Here is a 23,623-nt window from a genome sequence, read left to right as displayed (position 1 = left end):
TAACGCACTCCATTACCACCGCTATTAACCCTGTGTGACCAAGTTTTTACTATTGACGCAGCCTATGCAGCGTCAATAGTAAAATCATCTAATGTTAAAAATAATAAAAAAATAAAAAATCATTATATACTCACCTTCCGTCGCCTTTCCCGCTCCTCATGATGCTCCGGCCGGTCCATTCAAGCGGCACGTTCTGGTGGCAAGCATGGTCTGAGAGAAGAACCTGCCATGACGTCATGGTCATGTAACCGCGACGTCATCACAAGTCCTACGCGAGAAGGACCTGCCGTGACGTTACGGTCATGTGACCGCGACACGGTCATGTGACCGCGATGTCATCACAGGTCCTGCACCCCTGCACGAAAAATTACCTGCCATGACGTCACGGTCACGTTACCGTGACGTCATCACACCCTGGGACCGGAAGCTGCCGCCTACACTGCACACAGGCGGGAGAACTACAACGCGCCTGCGGAAGGTGAGTATATGTTTATTTTTTATTTTTTTAACCTGTGACATACGTGGCTGGGGAATATACTACGTGGCTGGGCAATATACTACGTGGCTGGGCAATATACTACGTGACTGGGCTATATACTACGTGACTGGGCAATATGCTACGTGACTGGGCAATATACTATGTGGCTGGGCAATATGCTACGTCACTGGGCAATATACTACGTAGCTGGGCAATATACTACGTGACTGGGCAATATACTACGTGGACATATATATTCTAGAATACCCGATGCGTTAGAATCGGGCCACCATCTAGTTTATTCTATAAACTTCTGACAACATGTCTCGAATTTCCAAGCAATAAATATTGCATATTTTTTCTGAAAAAAATAAAATGGTCAAAATAAAAAAAACAGTGCTTTCAGACCTCAGATAATACAAGGAAAACAAGTTCATAATCATTTAGAAACATTTTTAATCACAGCTTTCAGGCGTCTTGGCATTCTTTCCTCCAGTCTTTCATACTGCTTTTGGAGCAAAAATGTAAGCAGTTCTTTGTTTGATGGCTTGTGACTTTCCATCATCCTCATGATTACATTCCTGATTGAAAACCTCTGGAATGTATTCATGAGGATGATGGATAGTCACAAGCCATCAAACAAAGAACTGGGCTGGAGATTGGGCTGCCCATGACAGGGACAGGGTTTTGATGTGATGGTCTCTTAATGTTTGCCATCTCTATGTATGTATGTATGTGTATACATATATATTGGAGGCAGGGACACACAAAGTTCAAACACAAAACCTCTTTAATGTGTTTCTTCACAGCATGAAATGTACAAATTCAAACAAGTGCATATAATATTAGTGTCTACTTCACACAAGTGGAACATAATATTAGTGTCCGTTTCACAGCACTACATTCTACACGGCATCCATTAGATTGCAGTCCCTTAACACGCTGGACCTTCTTCTGAGCAGTTGCCATGATAGACTTCACCGCTGTGTCAATGTCTCTACTTACAGCCATACACCGTCCTTGATATCCTCCGGATTACAGCCGAGTACCATATCCACCTGTTTGCACCCGTTACACATGCAAGTCCTCCTTCGGGCACAGGACAGTCTACCTCCTATTCACTTCTGGGCACAAGACAGTCCACCTTTGAGACTAGTAACCGTGGACAGCAGCACCGCTGTGTACACTGGGGCTCCAGGCTTATTGGCTCTGCTCTGTCCTGTGTCTCTTCACACAGACAAAGCTCTGCAGAGCATCTGCTCTGCACTCTCACCTACACGAAACTGAAACTGAATCTGACACACACAAACCCTTCACTGCAGGGCTTTTAACAAAAAAACCTGTAGCATTCAGCCACATGGAAAACCCGGAACTGGAATGAAACAGAGTGCACAACTACCATCCTGCAGTCTGTTTCACAACATAATATCCCAGAGCAGGTTACCTGTTATGAAAGGTAATTCAGTACCACAATAGACATAGAGGTCAGCGCACATACAGTGACCTGGCAATAACCCAAAAAACAAGAACGAGCTCTGAGACGTGGGAACTCTGTTGACCGCAATCCCTAATCCTCTCAAACCACACTAAAGGCAGCCGTGGATTGCGCCTAACGCTCCCTATGCAACTCGGCACGGCCTGAGAAACTAGCTAGCCTGAAGATAGAAAATAAGCCTACCTTGCCTCAGAGAAATACCCCAAAGGAAAAGGCAGCCCCCACATATAATGACTGTGAGTTAAGATGAAAAGACAAACGTAGAGATGAAATAGATTTAGCAAAGTGAGGCCCAACTTTCTGAACAGAGCGAGGATAGGAAAGGTAACTTTGCGGTCAACACAAAACCCTACAAAAACCACGCAAAGGGGGCAAAAAGACCCTCCGTACCGAACTAGCGGCACGGAGGTACACCCTCTGCATCCCAGAGCTTCCAGCAAGCAGTAAAAAACAAATTGACAAGCTGGACAGAAAAAAACAGCAAACTAATAGCAAAGAGGAACTTAGCTATGCAGAGCAGCAGGCCACAGGAACGATCCAGGAGGAAACAGGTCCAATACTAGAACATTGACTGGAGGCCAAGATCAAAGCACTGGGTGGAGTTAAATAGAGCAGCACCTAACGACTTCACCACATCACCTGAGGAAGGAAACTCAGAAGCCGCAGTACCACTTTCCTCCACCAACGGAGGCTCACAGAGAGAACCAGGTACCAGTACCACTTGTGACCACAGGAGGGAGCTCTGCCACAGAATTCACAACAGTACCCCCCCCTTGAGGAGGGGTCACCGAACCCTCACCAGAGCTCCCAGGACGACCAGGATGAGCCATATGAAAGGCACGAACAAGATCGGGAGCATGGACATCAGAGGCAAAGACCCAGGAATTATCTTCCTGAGCATAACCCTTCCACTTAACCAGATACTGGAGTTTCCGCCTTGAAACACGAGAATCCAAAATCTTCTCCACAATATACTCCAACTCCCCCTCCACCAAAACCGGGGCAGGAGGATCAACAGATGGAACCATTGGTGCCACGTATCTCCGCAACAATGACCTATGGAATACGTTATGTATGGAAAAAGAATCTGGAAGGGTCAGACGAAAAGACACAGGATTAAGAACCTCAGAAATCCTATACGGACCAATAAAACGAGGTTTAAACTTAGGAGAGGAAACCTTCATAGGAATATGACGAGAAGATAACCAAACCAAGTCCCCAACCCGAAGTCGGGGACCCACACAGCGTCTGCGATTAGCGAAACGTTGAGCCTTCTCCTGGGACAAAGTCAAATTGTCCACTACATGAGTCCAAATCTGCTGCAACCTGTCCACCACAGTATCCACACCAGGACAGTCCGAAGACTCAACCTGCCCTGAAGAGAAACGAGGATGGAACCCAGAGTTGCAGAAAAACGGTGAAACCATGGTAGCCGAGCTGGCCCTATTATTAAGGGCGAACTCAGCCAAAGGCAAAAAGGACACCCAGTCATCCTGATCAGCAGAAACAAAGCATCTCAGATATGTTTCCAAGGTCTGATTGGTTCGTTCGGTCTGGCCATTAGTCTGAGGATGGAAAGCCGAGGAAAAAGACAAGTCAATGCCCATCCTACCACAAAAGGCTCGCCAAAACCTCGAAACAAACTGGGAACCTCTGTCAGAAACGATATTCTCTGGAATGCCATGTAAACGAACCACATGCTGGAAAAACAATGGCACCAAATCAGAGGAGGAAGGCAATTTAGACAAGGGTACCAAATGGACCATCTTAGAGAAGCGATCACAGACCACCCAAATGACTGACATCTTTTGAGAGACGGGAAGATCTGAAATAAAATCCATAGAGATATGTGTCCAAGGCCTCTTCGGGACTGGCAAGGGCAAAAGCAACCCACTGGCACGAGAACAGCAGGGCTTAGCCTGAGCACAAATCCCACAGGACTGCACAAAAGTACGCACATCCCGCGACAGAGATGGCCACCAAAAGGATCTAGCCACTAACTCTCTGGTACCAAAGATTCCAGTATGACCAGCCAACACCGGATAATGAACCTCAGAGATAACTTTATTCGTCCACCTATCAGGGACAAACAGTTTCTCCGCTGGGCAACGATCAGGTTTATTAGCATGAAATTTTTGCAGCACCCGCCGCAAATCAGGGGAGATGGCAGACACAATTACTCCCTCTTTGAGGATACCCGCCGGCCCAGATACACCCGGAGAGTCGGGCACAAAACTCCTAGACAGAGCATCCGCCTTCACATTTCTAGAGCCCGGAAGGTATGAAATCACAAAGTCAAAACGGGCAAAAAACAACGACCAACGAGCTTGTCTAGGATTCAACCGCTTGGCGGACTCGAGATAAGTCAAGTTCTTATGATCAGTCAAGACCACCACGCGATGCTTAGCTCCTTCAAGCCAATGACGCCACTCCTCGAATGCCCACTTCATGGCCAGCAACTCTCGATTGCCCACATCATAATTTCGCTCAGCAGGCGAAAACTTCCTGGAAAAGAAGGCGCATGGTTTCATCACCGAGCAATCAGAACTTCTCTGCGACAAAACAGCCCCTGCTCCAATCTCAGAAGCATCAACCTCGACCTGGAACGGAAGCAAAACATCTGGTTGACACAACACAGGGGCAGAAGAAAAACAACGCTTCAAATCTTGAAAAGCTTCCACAGCAGCAGAAGACCAATTGACCAAATCAGCACCTTTCTTGGTCAAATCGGTCAATGGTTTAGCAATACTAGAAAAATTGCAGATGAAGCGACGATAAAGATTAGCAAAGCCCAGGAACTTTTGCAGACTTTTCAGAGATGTCGGCTGAGTCCAATTATGGATGGCTTGGACCTTAACAGGGTCCATCTCGATAGTAGAAGGGGAAAAGATGAACCCCAAAAATGAAACCTTCTGAACACCAAAGAGACACTTTGATCCCTTCACAAACAAAGAATTAGCGCGCAGGACCTGAAACACCGTTCTGACCTGCTTCACATGAGACTCCCAATCATCCGAGAAGATCAAAATGTCATCTAAGTACACAATCAGGAATTTATCCAGGTACTCTCGGAAGATGTCATGCATAAAGGACTGAAACACTGATGGAGCATTGGCAAGTCCGAATGGCATTACTAGATACTCAAAATGGCCCTCGGGCGTATTAAATGCAGTTTTCCACTCATCGCCTCGCTTAATACGCACAAGATTATACGCACCACGAAGATCTATCTTGGTGAACCAACTAGCCCCCTTAATCCGAGCAAACAAATCAGATAACAATGGCAAGGGGTACTGAAATTTAACCGTGATCTTATTTAGAAGGCGGTAATCTATACAAGGTCTCAGTGAACCATCCTTCTTGGCTACAAAAAAGAACCCTGCTCCTAATGGCGACGATGACGGGCGAATATGCTCCTTCTCCAAAGACTCCTTCACATAACTCCGCATAGCGGCGTGCTCAGGCACAGATAAATTAAACAGTCGACCCTTTGGGAATTTACTACCAGGAATCAAATCGATAGCACAATCACAATCCCTATGCGGAGGTAGGGTATCGGACTTGGGCTCATCAAATAAATCCCGGTAATCAGACAAGAACTCAGGAACCTCAGAAGGGGGGGATGACGAAATAGTCCGAAATGGGACATCACCATGTACCCCCTGACAACCCCAGCTGGACACAGACATGGATTTCCAATCTAATACTGGATTATGGACTTGTAGCCATGGCAACCCCAACACGACCACATCATGCAGATTATGCAACACCAGAAAGCGAATATCCTCCTGATGTGCAGGAGCCATGCACATGGTCAGCTGGGTCCAGTACTGAGGCTTATTCTTGGCCAAAGGCGTAGCATCAATTCCTCTCAATGGAATAGGACACTGCAAGGGCTCCAAGAAAAACCCACAACGCCTAGCATACTCCAAGTCCATCAAATTCAGAGCAGCGCCTGAGTCCACAAATGCCATGACAGAATACGATGACAAAGAGCAGATCAAGGTAACAGACAGAAGAAATTTTGACTGTACCGTACCAATGGTGGCAGACCTAGCGAACCGCTTAGTGCGCTTAGGACAATCAGAGATAGCATGAGTGGAATCACCACAGTAGAAACACAGCCCATTCAGACGTCTGTGTTCTTGCCGTTCAACTCTGGTCAAAGTCCTATCGCACTGCATAGGCTCAGGTTTAAGCTCAGGTATTACAGCTAAATGGTGCACAGATTTACGCTCGCGCAAGCGCGAACCGATCTGAATGGCCAAAGACATAGACTCATTCAGACCAGCAGGCATAGGAAATCCCACCATGACATCCTTAAGGGCTTCGGAGAGACCTTTTCTGAAAATAGCTGTGAGCGCACCTTCATTCCACTGAGTGAGTACGGACCACTTTCTAAATTTCTGACAATATACCTCTATTTCATCCTGACCCTGACACAGAGCCAGCAAATTCTTCTCTGCCTGATCCACAGAATTAGGCTCATCGTACAGCAATCCGAGCGCCAGGAAAAATGCATCGATATTACTTAATGCAGGATCTCCTGACGCAAGAGAAAATGCCCAGTCCTGAGGGTCGCCACGCCAAAAAGAAATAACGATCCTAACTTGTTGAACTGGGTCACCAGAGGAGCGAGGTTTCAAAGCCAGAAATAGTTTACAATTATTTTTGAAACTCAGAAATTTAGTTCTATCTCCAAAAAACAAATCAGGAATAGGAATTCTCGGTTCTAACATAGAATTCTGAACCACAAAGTCTTGAATACTTTGTACTCTTGCCGTGAGCTGATCCACACATGAAGACAGACCTTTAATGTCCATTGCTACACCTGTGTCCTGAACCACCCAAATGTCTAGGGGAAAAAAAAGGCAAAACACAGTGCAAAGAAAAAAAAATGGTCTCAGAACTTCTTTTTTCCCTCTATTGGGAATCATTAGTACTTTGGGCCTCCAGTACTGTTATGAAAGGTAATTCAGTACCACAATGGACATAGAGGTCAGCGCACATACAGTGACCTGGCAATAACCCAAAAAACAAGAACGAGCTCTGAGACGTGGGAACTCTGTTGACCGCAATCCCTAATCCTCTCAAACCACACTAAAGGCAGCCGTGGATTGCGCCTAACGCTCCCTATGCAACTCGGCATGGCCTGAGAAACTAGCTAGCCTGAAGATAGAAAATAAGCCTACCTTGCCTCAGAGAAATACCCCAAAGGAAAAGGCAGCCCCCACATATAATGACTGTGAGTTAAGATGAAAAGACAAACGTAGAGATGAAATTGATTTAGCAAAGTGAGGCCCAACTTTCTGAACAGAGCGAGGATAGGAAAGGTAACTTTGCGGTCAACACAAAACCCTACAAAAACCACGCAAAGGGGGCAAAAAGACCCTCCGTACCGAACTAACGGCACGAAGGTACACCCTCTGCGTCCCAGAGCTTCCAGCAAGCAGTAAAAAACAAATTGACAAGCTGGACAGAAAAAAACAGCAAACTAATAGCAAAGAGGAACTTAGCTATGCAGAGCAGCAGGCCACAGGAACGATCCAGGAGGAAACAGGTCCAATACTAGAACATTGACTGGAGGCCAGGATCAAAGCACTAGGTGGAGTTAAATAGAGCAGCACCTAACGACTTCACCACATCACCTGAGGAAGGAAACTCAGAAGCCGCAGTACCACTTTCCTCCACCAACGGAAGCTCACAGAGAGAACCAGCCGAAGTACCATTTGTGACCACAGGAGGGAGCTCTGCCACAGAATTCACAACAGTTACCCCTATATCTGCCTTGGACATTAGCAATAACTTACTGTTATTATTTCTAGTTTGCATTGCAGCCACTGCTATGCACATAACTGCCATGGACTCCTATGGCCTTCATATGCCTCCATGCGCATCCTAAGGAGAACACACAGTGACTCCTAACTGTGATATCGGTCACTGCTTCACCATTGCGATCACATCTACACCTGCAACTGCAATGCTGCCTCCGTGCGCATCCTGGGGAGAACAAACAGCGACCTCTACCTGTGACACTGGTCACTGCCTCACATGTCCCCCCCTGTTCATACCTGTATGGTTGAACATTTGTCACGTCGTATGGGCGCGAGACAGGGCATCTGCATGACCCTGTGATATCCCCACCCAACACTGCACTCAGAAACCAAAGAAGGGACCAGAACCATCAATCGGCACATGCATCCCTGCCCTTTGCATTTCTCCTCCATAATTGATTATGGGACCACCCACCTACCCGTTCTCTGTTCCAGACGATACGCCCACTTTTTTGATTAACCGCAGATTTTGGCCAGTTTTTGGTGGTCTCGACCTTGTTTATTTTGGGTTCACTAACGCCATAGCTCATCCTGTCATTAAAGTACCTGCCTTCGGGCCCATAGTACCATTTTCTCCGTACCCTTACCCGTGCCTTGGTGACTGTGTCATGCTGAAACGCCATGGTCCTCCCTGGCAATTCCGAGCATACATTTGCATTACATAGCACCCGAACCTGTCCTGAATTTACCAGAGGACATTTCCCGCTTCAGGTTCAATGGGGTTTCCATGACCTTTACCATCACAACTTTAAGGGGAAGCATATTGGGAGTTACACTCTGTCCCTAAATTGGCGACCCCTATGGCAAATATCCCTGATTCGGGATCTGTGCCCGAAACAACATTTTCTGTTTCTCCTGAAAATACCTCTAGGGGGGTACCTCTTGGGATTACACTCTGTCCTTAGGTCTCCCACAGGGACCAAAACAGGGACAATCTCTCCTCAACACAGTCCCATATGGAAGGGCCTTCATCACTCCCACCAAATGTTTAAAGTTCCCACATGATGTGGAAAATGTAATCTTTGCAGTTGGATATTTACGGACTTGCCCATCGATGCCCATTACCCTCACTTTCTGTCCTTTAGGGTTGTCCCCGGCAACAAGGGACTTATGGACCAGAGTCACTTTGCTAACCGTGTCCAGGAGGGCCTCTGTTCAGCTCCCATTCAAAAGTACCTGGCACAATTGCGGTTGGCTGACCGCAGTGCCCGTAGTGGTGGTACAGACTGGCTGGGTATACATAGATAAATGACGAGTATTCCAGCAGTCCATGGGCTCAAATGTCACAGAACAATTGATAGCCCCATGGCCCCATGCCCTGGCTCTTGACACTGCCAACACTCAGCAACTGCAGCCCTACTAGACCTTGAAATTGCTTTAGGGAAAACAGGAGTTTTATCACCCTCACTTTGGATTACCCCCACATCATGGGCTTGGTCCTTGTTAGCCCCAAGAGTGATTTGTGGACTTTTCCTCTGCTCTGGTACAGCATCCTGAGTGAGTTTTTATCACTCAATCAATCCTATCAGCAGGTCCAGGGTGCCTAGGTCCCTTAGCCCGACCCAACACTGCATAGTGGTCAACAGAGCCCACACCATCCGATCGACCACCACTCTCTACCATCTCGATCGAGGACAAAAATTTAGGTTGGAGACACTCCTCCAACAACTGCAGCAAGTCATTTACCTGGGACCTGGTGGGCCGAGACTCTACATAAGACCACTGGTACACCCACTGATCACCCCTTACCTTTGGAGTTTCTTCTTTACCCTGCTGATCACCCCTCACCATAGGAGTCTTCTCTTTACACCACTGAAGCTTTGGTAGCTTCAACTGCAGCACTTCTTGCCTCTGTTTTGCACTCTCACCTACACCAAACTGAAAGTGGTCCTGACATACACAAACCCTTCAAGGCAGGGCTTTTAACAAAGCTACCTGTGATCTTCATCTACATGAAAAACCTGGGCTTGGAATGAAATGGACTGCACATCTACAGTCCTGCAGTCTGTTTCACAACACAACATCCCAGAGGAGGTTCCCCTAACATCTGCTTGGACACTGGTATGTCCAGGACTAATATGTATTTTTATTGTTTCTAGTTTGCATTGCAGCCACCACTACACCTGTGACTTCCATGCACTCCTATAGCCTTCATATTCCTCTGTCTGCATCCTAGGGAGAACACTCAGTGACCCGTACCTGCGACATCAGTCACTGCTCCACCATTGTAATCACAGCTACACCTGCAGCTGCAATGCCCCCTCATGGCCTCAGTACACCTCTGTGCATTTCCTGGGGAGAACAAACAGTGACCCCTACATGTGACACCGGTCACTGCCCCACAAAATATAAATATATATATATATATATATATATATATATATATTTACTATTACTGCTCAAAAAATAAAGGGAACGCTTAAACAACAGAATATAACTCCAAGTAAATTAAACTTCTGTGAAATCAAACGGAAGCAGCACTGTTTGACAATCAATTTCACATGCTGTTGTGCAAATGGAATAGACAACACATGGAAATTATTGGCAATTACCACGACACACTCAATAAAGGAATGGTTCTGCAGATGGAGACCACAGACCACATCTCAGTACCAATGTTTTCTGGCTGATGTTTTGGTCACTTTTGAATGTTGGTTGTGCTTTCACACTTGTGGCAGCAGAAGATGGACTCTACAACCCACACAAGTTGCTCAGGTAGTGCAGCTCATCCAGGATGGCACATCATTCTGAGCTATGGCAAGAAGGTTTGCTGTGCCTGTCAGCGTAGTGTCCAGAGGCTGGAGGCGCTACCAGGAGACGGGACAGTACACCAGGAGACGTGGAGGGGGCCGAAGGAGGGAAACTACCCAGCAGCAGGACCTCTACCTCAGCCTTTGTGCAAGGAGGAAAAGGAGGAGCACTGCCAGAGCCCTGCAATATTATCTCCAGCAGGCCACAAATGTGCATGTGTCTGCACAAATGATTAGAAACCAATTCCATGAGTATGGTCTGAGTGCCCGCGGTCCACAGATGGGGTTCTACTCACAGCCCAACACCGTGCAGGATGCTTGGCATTTACCACAGAACACCAGGATTGGCAAATTTGCCACTAGCGCCCTGTGCTCTTCACAGATGAAAGCCGGTTCACACTGAGCACATGTGACAGACGTGACAGAGTCTGGAGACGCCGTGGAGAGCGATCTGCTGCCTGCAACATCCTTCAGCATGACCAGTTTGGTAGTAGGTCAGTAGTGGTGTGGGGTGGCATTTCTTTGGAGGGCCACACAGCCCTCCATGTGCTCGCCAGAGGTAGCCTGACTGCCATTAGATACCGAGATGAGATCCTCAGACCCCTTGTGAGACCATATTCTGGTGCAGTTCGTCCTGGGCTCCTCCTAATGCAGGTCAATGCCTGACCTCATGTGGCTGGAGTGTCAGCAGTTCCTGAAAGATGAAGGCATTGAAGTTATGGACTGGTCCGCCCTTTCCCCAGACCTGAATGCGATTGAACACATTAGGAAAATCATGTCTCGCACCATCCACCAACGTCACGTTGCACCACAGACTGTCCAGGAGTTGGCAGATGTTTTAGTCCAGGTCTGGGAGGAGATCCCTCAGGAGACCATCCATCAGGAGCATGCCCAGGCATTGTAGGGAGATCATACATGCACATGAAGGCCACACACACAACTGAACATCTTTTCCTTGTCATGATGCATTTCCTCTGAAGTTGGATCCGCCTGTATTTTGATTTTCCACTTTGATTTTGAGTATCATTCCAAATCCAGACCTCCATTTTATATCCATTTTTATTTACATTAATTATTTTTTATGTTTTATTGTTCTCAACACAGTGCACTATGTAATGAATAAAGATTTGAAGATTTGCAACTGAAATATTTCATTCAGTGATAACTAGGATGTGGTATTTTAGTGTTCCCTTTATTTTTTTGAGCAGTGCGTGTGTGTGTGTGTATGTATGTATATATGTATATATATTTCTGCTACATTCTAAGGCCAAAACGTTTTCATTTTCCTTTTGACATTGACAGGTGGGGAAAAATGAGTTCTATTGGCATTTAATTATTTCAACACAAACTAACCCTCATTTTTTTGCTTTGTTATGGTATTCTTAGACCAAGGGCTGTGTAGTCTAGATTACACTTTGCAGTCCGTTTTGGTTGCATAAGTTCTTGATATGCATTTTTGTATTGCTTATTTTTTGAGAATATTAAAATATTTTACTTAATTAAAAAAAAAACTTTGAGATAGAATGAGATAGTATGAGATAGAGGTAAAAGCACAGATTTCAATGATGTGTCACTTATCAGGCAGTGTGCTGTTGTTTACTTATAGGGAAGGTTTTATCACCAGGACATTAGCATTGCCGTTATTAGCTGATTGTGTGAGCACTGGCCTGACTCCGCCCCTTCCTGTGATAAGCTCACATTCAGTAGGCAATGTAAATACTGAGCATGGTGGGGGTGGGGTTAGCTGTGGTGGGGGTGAGGGCAGCTTTCTCAGCTCTGATTCACACTTATCTCTGATTATGTCAGAGCCTCTGAACTCAGTAAACTAAGTGTGCATATGGATTTAAGGTCTCTTTGCCTCTTTTCTCTATGCAAATGTTGAACCTTTCAGGGAATCCAGGTGATCCCACTGCTGACCTCCATACTTTATGATAAGGATCACTTTGTAAAAGCCGACGAGTTCTACCCAGAACACTTTTTGGATTCCAGTGGAAATTTTGTAAGGAATGAAGCGTTCCTGCCTTTTTCAGCCGGTGAGTTATTCTTTAAGATGTCTTCTTTTAGCACTTTGGAGGAGAGATGAGAGCAAATAAGAACATTTCTCCATCATCGCATTCACTAATTTAATAGAAATGTTATTTAAATCTTCTCCCTATGAGGCTGTACCATGAGGGATCATTTATGATTTATGTGGGTTATGTGTTGGGAAAATGTGAGATTCTGAATGGGGACAGTTTCTTCCTTTTGGGGAATCTCTGTGAGACCAGGATGGTTGTGCCTCCATATCTAAATGTTGGGTTGACAATTCTCAGATTTGAATTGACAACTTACAATTTCGTTATAACAGCCAATTTTGAAATTATATAGTAACTTTTGCTTTAGCCATGGAACAATGCAAACTTTTTATCCTTTTCCACATATTCCATTCCTGTAGGTAAGAGAAGTTGCGCTGGAGAAAACTTGGCTAAAATGGAGCTGTACCTGTTCTTCACGAGACTGCTGCAGAACTTCACGTTTAAGGCTCCTCCTGGGGCGACACTAGACCTGACTTCTGCGGTTGGATTCATAGCCGGTCCAATGCCCTATAAGATGTGTGCTATTCCTCGTGTGTGAACATTTTGTCATCTACACTGAAAAACCTTAAAATGTTCTCCTGTGAAAACCAGTTATCATCTATCCACAGATTAAGTGATCATTTATTAATTGGGGGGCTCCAGCCACTGGGAACCATTAACCACAGCAGAGCGGAGCATTGAAGCTAAAGTAATTGTTGTAATCAAGAAATAAGCAACATCATTGATATAATTTTAAAGATCTGTGAAAAAATTATTGTATTATTTTAATTGTAAATAAAGTGCACTTATAGCCACCTGATGAGCAATAGACATATTTAATCATATTACATTGCACCCAAACTATGAATATTGAGAGGACCGTTTAGGGTAATTAAAAATATGTAAAATGTCACCCGTGTCCATTATGAAGCCGGGGACTCTCTGGACTAGAGGTTACAGGAGAGAATCGAGCTACTCTGCCAGTCTCTCCAAGTGAGTCAATGCCAGATGAGAATTTATTAACTGCTGGGAGTCCGACCACTGGGAACCAAACCCAATAGCAGAGCAGGACACTTCTATCCTTGTTAGAATAGATCAGTAATGTGTATACACGAGCACCTCTCCGTGAACTCCTTATTGGGCTTACGAGAGCTGCTCTTGGCCCTATAGTGAATGACTAAAGCAGTAGTTGAGAACCCGGCCTGATGCTTTATATTATAATGGGGATAATACCAGAAAGCTGTTGAATTCAGAATTCAAAAGATTCACACTTCTCTAGTGAGCATTAATTTTTTGCTTTCTTTTCTTAAACCCTTCCTAACCCTATTAAGCTTGATAAGATGGCCGCCACTTTGCTAGATTGATTCAAATCAAACTGCAAGAAATTGATGGCAAATTCATCTCTACCATCCACCCTTTTTAAGTATACAGTAAGTTTCAGAAATCATTTTAACAATGATTTTACATACTTGTATCTGATGCTTGTGTGGCACCACAGGAGTCCGGTTGCCACAGTGGCATTGCCTTCCTCACAGGGAAGGTGATGTCATGCCTGGAGGCGAGGAGGGATTCCCTAATCAGATAACAATTACATGCAACATCTTCCTAACTCCAGACCAGAAGGGGGAGCTATAAGCCCAGATTCAGGGTATCTTCCCTTATAAGTTCTGATCTGGAGGTGGGGATAGACAGTTGAGTGTTAGACATTGAAGGGAAAGGAAGCAAGAAAGAGAGGAGCCTGGGGTCTGGAGTTGCGATTGGGCTCACCCCAAGATAACGTGAAAAGAGCCTGAACACCAGAGTCTGTGGTGGTGAGAGGATTACTTACTCAGCCACCGAATCTGGTGGACAGGAGACTCCAAGTCTCCTGTCCCCAACTAACATCCGCAGGCAACACAGCAGGTCAGGGGCCTGGGGCTGCCAATGAGAAGGCAGTGCCCAAGACAGGCTCAGCCATTTGGGTTGGAAGTACAGACACTGAGAGGACTTGTGCAGAGCTTCTGGCAGGAGGGGTCAGAGAACAAAGTGCAAAAGGAAGCCCTCCGAACCCACCTGATTAGGTGAATCCCAAGCTGTGTCCAAACTGCCTGGACCCCATCACCACCTGCTATCTGTGCCCTGGACTGTACCTGCATTTCACAAGTAAAAGGTCCCTCTTAACTGTATCGGTAGCCCTGGGGACTAAGCTCTACCTTTGGAGAGCTATACCAACTCTGCTGCAATTCCATCAGCCCCAGAGGGCCCCCTTAAGCAGCATCTGCCACCCCTGGCCTAATACCACAGGTGGCATCACGAACATTACTACATTAGACTTTATCCCCATTTCCATTACCCTTTTACTGGATGCCAAGGGCCACAGACCAGGTCACTGCCACTGTGACCACCCCTTTAAGTACCGCCGGACCCGGCCTGAGTACCTCACAGTCCCAGTGGGCATTCCACTTGCGAATTATCATACGATTTCTAGCATAGAAGATTTTTACTGCTGCGCAAACGCCTTCTGTCAGTGATTTTATAGAAACACAAATTGTAGTTCACATATTAACGTTCTCCATCTATATGAGTTGTCTGGTTTTGTATATTTACAGGACTGAAATCATTCACATTTTAACAATAAAAGTCATAATTTTCAGAATTGTTTTGCCAGTATTTTGGTTATTAATTTTCAAATGTATTCCCGCCTTTTTGTCTAAATGTCTAAATAAAAATTGCGTGCTTGATCACTAGAAAGACCGCCATCTTGTACAGTATACCTTAACCATATACTAACTGATTTTCAATACATCTCCCCCCCCCACACGGATTGGGGCTATTCTCTTATATTTGATATGCACTGATCACAAATATTTTTCCCTTTCTTTGAGCTGTACCAGTGATACATATTTCTCATTGAACACATGACTGTCTTTCAATTACATATTAGCTCGTTCCCTCCCTTTTTCCTTTTTTTTGTTTCTTTCTTTTAGGTGAATTCACACCTGTTTTTTCACTGCCAGCTGTGGATTCCCAAAATGAAACTAATATACTTTACTTCTAGTGATGATGAAATAGTGAAATATTCAGATTCGAGAAAATCGGCACAAACAATTTATAATATCCGGGTATTCGTACCGAATAACGAATCCAACGCAAGTCAATGGGAAAGCCAAATATCTTTCTGCTGGACCCGACAAACAGGTACTGGAGAAAAAAGCTGAAATTGATGGGGAAACAGCTAAAGCGAAATGTGAACAGCGTGCAGAGGATGCCTGCATGCCTTTCTGACTCGCATATGGTATCTGGGAATAATGTTGTCAGACTATTGCGCCGATTTTACGGATTTTTAAAAAGACCTACCAAACCAAAAATGTTTTTTAAAGGGTAAAATGCCACATGTATGTAATGCAAAATAACAAAAAAAAAAAAAAAATTATAGTCCCCTTTAGCATATGTTCACACAGCGTTTTGGCTTTATTTTTTACTTTACCATTTGTGAAGGCCTCTCACTCTCAGGGTATGTGTCCACGTTCAGGATTGCATCAGGATTTGGTCAGGATTTTATGCAGGTAAAATCCTGACGAATTCTGCACCTGAGGTCATTGGCAGGTCACCTGCGTTGTCCTTGCGTTGTTTCTGCAATGTAAGGACATGCTGCGTTCTTAAAAGACGCGCCGCATGTGCGTTTTTGTGGGTATGCCGCATGCGTCTTTTACTGAATAGTGGAGACAGGATTTCATTAAATCCCCTCCACTATGCTGTAACATCTGGGCGCTGCGTTTTTGACGCTGCGGCTCAACGCTGCGTCAAAAACGCAGCGTTTCCTGAGCGTGGAAACATACCCTTACATTTTGGGAGGACCCTCCCTCATGCCAAATAGTTAGCCAGATAGTGAAATACATGTTACCTTCACTTCCCAATGCCAGCTAAAACATGCCCATTTGAATTTTGGGTTTTGCCCGCCACCACCACCACATCCACCGCCATGTCATTATGTGGCCCTTTCTGACAATTAGCAGAGCGCCAGCAGGTGCCGTGAGACCTGAGTTTGGTAAGAGTTCTTCATGTGGCCCTGTATCATACATTTGAAAGAGTTCTCACACCTATTTTCGGGAGGTCCCTCCCTTATGCCAAATACTTAGCAAGATAGTGGAACACATATTCCCCATCCCTTTACAATGCTGTTTCAAATATGCCCATTTGAATTTTAGGCTTTGCCCGCCGCCACCACCATGTCTATCCCCATGTCATTATGCGGCCCTCACAGACAATTAGCAGAGGGCCAGCAGGGGCTGTGAAACCTGTATTTTGTAAGCTTCACAGTTCACTTTTGCCAGTGGATCCCAAAGGAGCAATTGACATAGAGGGTGAAGCTGCTGTAAGGTGAATACAATACAGGAGTTGGGTGAGCTGTTTGATCAATGTCAGTAAATTGGATTCTATCAGACACCAAAAGCATTAGAATTAAATAATGAATATAGTGTATGCAAGTGAGGGCCTGTATTGTGGTCACTCTGTCAGGCCTGATACTCATGTCAGGAACATGTACAAGCCTCATTTTACTTGGAAGCAGCCTCCTCAAGGGAAAAAGACTGGAATGTCATTGACCAATCTGCACAAGTCTTCACCATTTTCTATTGCTTTAATAAACAGCGTATCTTTATGTAGCAGTTGTGTGACTGGCGCAAAACCTGCAGAGATAAGCAAACGTGACTATGTATCTCTAGTTTTTGTGAGTCTGCTGTTGCCATGTGTAATAAAGCTGATATCGTTAAAAAAAAAATTGCCGCACATTGCTAGATATATTGAATTTGTGCATAACACCTCTGTTGGGGTAATTGTGAAAAATAAAGCCAGGAATAGTTTTTTCATAAACATAAAGCATTTAATATGAGAAAGGGTGATGTTAAGAGACGTGGATGTGGTGGTGCCGCTAAGACCATGTTACAGATCAGAAAGTTCTATCCTCCTGTCAAAATGTGGTCAGCTTGTTGCATCACTGATGAACCCAGACAACTGCCAGGATGTTGTGGGTTAAATGGCAGCACCATGAAGTCTTCCACATCTACAGTCTCAGTAGCGAAGAGGCTGGGCCTCTGAATACTCAACCTGGTCCTCCTACCTCCAAACATCAAGAGTCCCAGGATACCTAGGACCCCAAAACTAGCCACTCCAAGGAACTGTTTACATTACCTTGTAATATGTCAGGCCTCTCAATGTGCACCATTAAAGAGGTTCATGAGGAGGTAGAGTGCAGTGATGCCCAAACATTTGAGCACTCACTTCCAGAAGAAAGCCACACTGGGGAAGGTCAATTCATGTCTGAAGAGGGGGAGGATAATCATGACGCACAGTAGCCATCAGGTCAGCGTAAAATTGCAACTCAAAAGGAGAATTGAGGAATTGGAAGATGAAGCGGCATGCCTAGCGATCCTAGCAGTGCAGACTGGGATTGGTCCATAGCATAAAAACAGGCAAGAAGAGGTAGTGGTTTGACCAGAGGGAGAACTCAGTCAACTGTTATTATTATTTATTTATATAGCACACTTGATTCCATGGTGCTGTACATGAGAAGGGTTTACATACAAATTAAAGATATCACTTACAGTAAACAAACAATGACAGATACAGAGGGGAAAGAACCCTGCTCTTGCAGGCTTACATTTCACAGAGCCCCCGGACTCAGCTAGCTAAAAGGCTGAAGGTGCATTCTTCCCCTGTATGACAGATTTTTTTTAAAGTCCTTCAGGCAAAACAACTGTAATTGGCATCATCTGCCAAACCAAGCTGTCACGAATCCTGCCGGATATGTCAGGGATCCCTCCAATCTGCTATTGGTCATGGGGAAGATACCTTTATCATCCCCACCACCAACACCAATTTGTCACGAACTGGGGTTGTTTGGTTGCCCCTGGTTCCTTCTGAAGGGGATTTATCTATATTAAAATTCCCAGTTCAGGCAGGAATTTGCAGCTCTCTGGCCAGTCAGGGTACTGCATCTAGGGTAATTCGTTGTCAGAAAGGCTGCCTGCTATGTACTGGCTATCGGGCATGCTGCAGCGAGTGCGATGGTACTACTCCCACACAGACAGGAACAATAATTATCAAGGCTGCCGTTCGCTGCAAAAATGCCCAATTGCACAGGACAAAAGATGCTGCCACATGCTCCGATTTTCCAAGTATTAACGGGTCCAGAGCCAACCCAAACTCAGTAGCATTATTCACCTCAGAAGATGTGACAGTTCATCATAGAACAAGGAGAGACAAGCTAATAAATTGTATATTTTACTCCAAAAAGGTAGGCAGTGTTTATAAATAATAAAAAGATATTATAAAGGAGACAATTATTATATGTAAAAAGCAATTGCAAATAAAATGGGATTAAAGTTGAAAAAAACACTTACATAGTGTTCAGATTATTTCATTTCCTGTTTGCCCATGTGCTCAGGAGACACATCAAGATGCATATCACATCAATATAGCCGCTAGATCCCAGACAAGAAGACCTTGAGGACTCCTGCTTCACACAGTTATTTCTTAGCCTAAACCAAAGCCCTCCCCCTGTGGTGACATCACTTAGAGGCTGAAACCTCCCCTTCTCTTAGAGGTATGAAAACTATTTTTATGCCTAGCTCGCTGTATGAATCTCATATACGAAAGACACGATGATCAGAATGTGCCCCACACCATGGGGATTCTTTTAAGTGTAAACACGGAGTGATTACCTGAACCACTTATAGGTAAATCTGCACTTTGCCCTCGTTGGTTTAGCTGCTAGCGGTTTCAGTGGGTTATAGATCTATCGATGGACATACGGAATATATAATTCTTATATCTCTAGCCCGGATCGTTATCCCTATATATCACTTTAATAGAACAATAGAAGCTCATGCAGTTTGGAAGTGGCTATACCAGTTTTGGCTGGTATTCTGTGGGAGGAGGGAATGAGTAGATTTCAAAGAGTCTGGTATTTGCAGCGTAGCTATAAACTGCTCAATGGGGGATGCTACACATTGGTATCAAACTGCACAGAGTGTGCCTGCCATAGGGCTTTGTTTTTCTAACAGCGAATGCAGTGGGGGAGAAAGGGGGTTGCATCTGCAGCATTTGTCTGTGCCATGGTAACTTCTAGTACTAAACTCACATTATGGCATTTTTACATAATCGTGACACAAGCTAAGAAGAAGCATGAACACTACCAACCTGAGCTCCACCAGCCTGCACAATTACATGTCAGCCAAGCACCCCATTAAGTGGGTGGAGCGCCTGGGTACAAAATCTTTGTCTGATGGTGAAACAACTCCCCCTTCCTCTACATTAAAGCCTTCCCAATCTGACGTCCATGAAGCAGGCACTGATGCCTCCTGCCCACAACCTGCATTTGCACAGAAAATTAGTTAGCAACCACGTCCAGTTCATTATCCCAGCACAGCATTCACTTGTCCCTGCCTCAGATGTTTAACCCTGCTGTTTGGTTCGCATTTACTATACACTTGTAGTGTTCCGGGTCACTATGACCCGGCTTACTAAACCTTGATTTTAGACACTCTAACTCCATTTTTTTTATACTTTTTGCTTACTAGACTGTTTGTGAACATGTTTGGTAGTAAAAAAAAAAGAAAAATGAACTAGCAATCTTTTTTTTTTGTTTTTATTCTGAAAAAACATCCATCCAATGAGCAAAACGAAAATAGAAAACTACACATATTTTGTAAAAAAAAAACAAAACAATCAAATCAAACATTTTCTGATAAAAAATTAAAGATAATAAACATTACAATGTGAATATATTTACATGATCATATAAATTTACGGATTCTTGCATGAAAAACAATACACATGATTTTTGCATAGAAATGTTTTACAGCCAGAACATGTTATTCTCGTTTTGTTGTCACAAGTAGAAGGGCAATAGCTGAATCTTTTTCTTTTGATGCCGGAAGAGGCCATGGGGGTAGAAGCACACAGCTGCTCTCCAAAGAAACTGAAAGGTAACATGTCTGGGCTAGCATATGTGTACTAATAAGAGCAGAGAAGATAAGAACCCTTCTGAAAACAAGCAGATAAGCCAGGAAGACAGACTTACTTAGCAAAAAAAAATTATTTGCAAGACTTTACAGCTCAGCTTTACAAAAAAAAACGTCTTATCGCGTTCTGAGCAGTCCGTTCTGCGCATAATATACACATGTAGTGCACACCTAGTGATCTCTCCGGATGCACTCTACATTTTAGAATAGACTGCGCACCAAAAATAATATAAAGCCATTTTTATGGTGCGCAGATCTCAATGCATACCCCCGGTAGAGCGCGTGTACGACCCCATTAAAATAATTTAGGAAATAAATCAATTGATATACAATAGTAGATGCAATAAATAGACCCAACTGAGGTTATAACTCCTTTATTTCACTGAAAATATGGCCTCACAGCTGTAAAAAACGATGTCGGGTCACTATGACCCGAACACAACAAGTGTAACTTTTTGCGTGTAGCAAAAAGTAAAGGAAAAAAAAAATAAAAAATACTCATAGGTACGTCCCCCCAAATGAGGAAAAGTCAAGGAGTCTCAAGTTTTATAGACTTACAGAAAAAAATCTACAGGGCCGCAAAAAGTCTGTTCGGGTCACTATGCCCCGAACAGAACAGCAGGGTTAACAGAAATATCGACCCACCCACCCAAAGAACAAAACGCTAAACACCTACATAGCCAAATTGTGAGCCCTGGAAATGTTGCCATTTTGACTTGTGGTAACTGAGTTTCTCTGTGACCTCTTGGCAGTGGAAGCCCCACAGTACTCGATTCCCAGCCAATACTATATTTCCTAGTGTGCCGTCAACGCTTTACATAAGCACGTGTTACACAATATCAGCTATTAGGGCTTTGTGAGCAGCAGAGGCCAGTTGTTGAGTACCAGCTCCAAATTGCCCATCAGTATTCTGTGGGCATGGAAGTTTGAAATTTGCCTGATTCTTTAAGACTTTAACCTCTTCCTGACATGCACCATACCTGTACTGCTCTGCAAGTGCTGCATTCCTGCAAACAAAAGTACAGGTACGGTGCACGGATCGAGTGACCTTACGTTGAGCACCATGGCAATCAAGTACGAGTGTCAGCTCTGTGTTAGAGCTGACAGCCTGCAGCAATGCCTACGATTGGCACTAGCACCGATCGTGGGCATTTAACCCTTTTGTTCCATTTATGCTGTTAGCAGCATAAATGAGCATCGCGCAGGAAACTCATTCCCTGCGCTCTTTCATCAGGACGATGCGATGCAATTGCATTGTCCTGATGGTCTCCATGGAGACCTCTGGCCACTGTTGTGAATTCTGCTCTTGGGCTCCCTCCGGTGGTTATGAGTGGTAGTACTGCTGTCTTTGGATCGCAGAATTTATCAGGTGTGTCCACTTATTGCAATTTGGACTGGGCTATTTAGTCTTGCTTGATCCTTTAGTCAGTGCCAGTTGTCCATTGTTTTTGGAGGATTCACATCCCTACCTGGTCTCTCCTGCTTTGCTGTTCTTTTCAACAAAGATAAGTTCTGGCTTTGTTTTTGCTGTCCACATCCTGTGGGCCTTATAGTTCAGTGCATTTTCATGTTTTGTCTTGTCCAGCTTGTTCTGTGTAAGATTTTTTGCAGCCAAGCTGTATCTCTGGAGATGCAGATATACCCTCCATGTCTTTAGTCAGATGTGGAGATTTGTATTTTCTGTGGTGGATATTTTCTAGTGTTTTAATACTGACCGCATAGTACTCTGTCCTATTCTTTCTTTTTAGCTAGAAAGGCCTCATTTGCTAAATCCTGATTTCAGTCTGCGTATGTCATTTCCCTCTCCTCTCACAGTCAATATTTGTGGGGGGCTGTCTATCCTTTGGGGATTTTCTCTGAGGCAAGATAGTTTTCCCGTTTCTATCTTTAGGGGAAGTTAGTCCTTAGGCTGTGTTGAGGTGTCTAGGGAGTGTTAGGTACATCCCACGGCTACTTCTAGTTGCAGTGCTAAGTTCAGGGTCTGCGGTCAGTACAGGTACCACCTTCTCCAGAGTACGTCTCATGCTGCTCCTAGGCCACCAGATCATAACAGTACAACTGGCCAACAATGAGTTAAACGCATCTCAGAAGAAGGGAAGGAAAGTGCTGAGCCATTTTTTTTCTGTAGTCTGTTGTGTCTTTCCTTCCCTCTTTTCCTCTGGGTGGCTCAGGAGTTGGGCGCTGGCATGGAGGTTCAGGGATTGGTTTCTTGTGTGGACCAACTTGCTGCTAGAGTACAGGGTATTTCGGATTATATCGTTCAGACTCCGGTTTTAGAGCCTAGAATTCCAACTCCTGATTTGTTTTTGGGGACAGGTCCAGATTTTTGAGCTTTAAAAATAACTGTAAACTGTTTTTTGCTCTGAAACCCCGTTCTTCTGGTGATCCCATTCAGCAGGTTAAAATTGTTATTTCCCTGCTGCGTCGTGATCCTCAGGATTGGGCATTTTCCCTGGAATCTGGGAATCCTGCTTTGCTTAATGTAGACACCTTTTTTCAGGTGCTAGGGTTATTGTATGATGAACCTAATTCAGTGGATCATGCAGAGACCTTGTTGGCCCTGTGTCAGGGTCAAGAAGCGGCAGAATCGTATTGCCAGAAATTTAGAAAATGGTCTGTATTGACTAAATGGAATGAGGATGCCTTGGCGGCAATTTTCAGAAAGGGTCTTTCTGAATCCGTTAAAGATGTTATGGTGGGGTTCCCCACGCCTGCTGGTCTGAGTGATTCTATGTCTCTGGCCATTCAGATTGATTGGCGCTTGCGCGAGCGCAGAGTTGTGCACACTGTGGTGTTGTCCTCCGAGCGGAGCCCTGAGCTTATGCAGTGTGATAGGATTTTGTCTAGAGCTGAACAACAAAGATTCAGGCGTCAGAATAGGTTGTGTTTTTACTGCGGCGATTCTGCTCATGTTATTTCTGATTGCCCTAAGCGTACAAAGGGAATCGCTAGTTCTGTTACCATCAGTACTGTACAACCTAAATTTCTGTTATCCGTGACCTTGATCTG

General features: G+C 44.6%; 1 pseudogene; it reads left to right on the top strand.

Moving 5' to 3' along the window:
* The window catches only part of LOC138638725 (cytochrome P450 2K1-like), a 250,088-nt pseudogene extending 234,842 nt beyond the window's left edge, over window positions 1-15,246 (top strand).
* Window positions 15,247-23,623: the final 8,377 nt, after the last annotated feature.

Source organism: Ranitomeya imitator, chromosome 5 (assembly GCF_032444005.1).
Source record: "Ranitomeya imitator isolate aRanImi1 chromosome 5, aRanImi1.pri, whole genome shotgun sequence".
In the NCBI taxonomy this organism is placed as follows: domain Eukaryota; kingdom Metazoa; phylum Chordata; class Amphibia; order Anura; family Dendrobatidae; genus Ranitomeya; species Ranitomeya imitator.
The sequence above is the reverse complement of the archived record's forward strand: the minus strand, read 5'-3'. Positions and strand labels throughout refer to the sequence as shown.